We start from the raw sequence: 1,550 nt of genomic DNA, 5'->3' as shown, positions 1-1,550 counted from the left end.
TATTACCTAACTTCGATATTCTTAAATCGGAACGATCCGAACTTAAATATCATACTCAACAGTCGTAAATACAACCTCCCCAAAATACGACTTAAATCCTACGGCCGGATTCTACATTAATTAACCGCCAAAAATACCAAACTTCGGAAATTCACAAACCTATCCAAATCTCATCCAAAAATTCCATAAATCACATCAATATACTCCTCTTAATATTCCACACTTAAAACCCTAAAAATCTCCTAACCGGCGGCGGCTCCGCCGGCAGCGGCGGCCGGAGGCCAATTCCGGCGACCTCCAAAACCTATGAAATTTTGACAGAATAATCCTCTCATCATGCTCTACAACTTTCATAACTAGCACAAACACCAATTCCAAGCCTAACTAGGGCAATCGACTAAAAACATCAAAAACACCATAAAACTTCTACCTCAAATTTCTCCTTACCTAGCTCAAGAGGGAGTGAGTCCTTTTAGGGCAAGGCTGCTGGGTTGGAGGGCTACAAAACCATACCAAGCTTGCCCGGATTGGTGGCCGGGGGAGGGAGTTCCGGCGAAATGCTTCCCGGCGTTTCCGACGAGTTTTCTCCTCTTCCTGCGGGTTAGAGGCTCGGGGGCTAGGCCGGGGAGGGAGAGGAAGAGATGGGGGTCCGAACTGGGGTGGAGCGGCGGCCAGTGGCTGGCCGGACGGCGGCAGCTGGCGGCTGGACAGTCCGGCAGTGGGAGGAAGAAAACTCGGGGGAGGGAAGGAGAAAACGGGAGAGAGGGAGAAGAGAAAAAGAGGGAGATGGGTTTGGGCCTCTCCAAACCGGTCCAATCCACTTATAACCCACTCTTCCAAAATAAAAACACCCCGAAAAATAATACCCGAATAAAAATTACCTTTTACTAGTTAAAATTTACCATTTTTACCGTCGTCGTATTTTCCTCATACGAATAATCCTCCGCACATAATCGTCCCCGAAACCCCTCTAGGGACCAATTAAACTATTTACTCAATGATCGAGACGGTAAAATTCTTATTATAATCACTCTAGTAAATAAGGTAAAAATTTAAGGGTCGGGATGTGACAATATATGCATGCGGTGATTCTACATTAAATGATTGATTTTATTGAATATCAATTTATGGAATTGTTTATTTTCGCGAAGTCATTTTCAGAAGTAAATGTTCTCATTTTTAATGGCTATCGTGTTATTTGGAAAGTTACCGAAAATGAGATTTTCGGTAGAGTCGTGTGCGTATTGCTTTTTATGATAATTGGCAATTTTCATCATTGTTGGAGAATAACCGAAATCGAGAATTTCGGTGAGTGTATATATATATATATATCCATATTTGGATGATTATGAGAATAATATGTATATGAAGGAATGCTAGCTAGTTATACGTGCTTTTCCACCATACTGAGGTAAAAATTCCATTATGGTGCGACGTGAGCGTTAGACGCAATCGTCGTAGCCCTATATAAATATAATAATTTATATAGGGGATATGACACGTATATATTTATACTACCGTCTTTTCCACCATAATGAGGTAAAATGTCC

The sequence above is a fragment of the Fragaria vesca genome, linkage group LG2 (genome assembly GCF_000184155.1).
Source record: "Fragaria vesca subsp. vesca linkage group LG2, FraVesHawaii_1.0, whole genome shotgun sequence".
NCBI lineage: Eukaryota > Viridiplantae > Streptophyta > Magnoliopsida > Rosales > Rosaceae > Fragaria > Fragaria vesca.
This window is presented reverse-complemented; position numbering follows the sequence as displayed.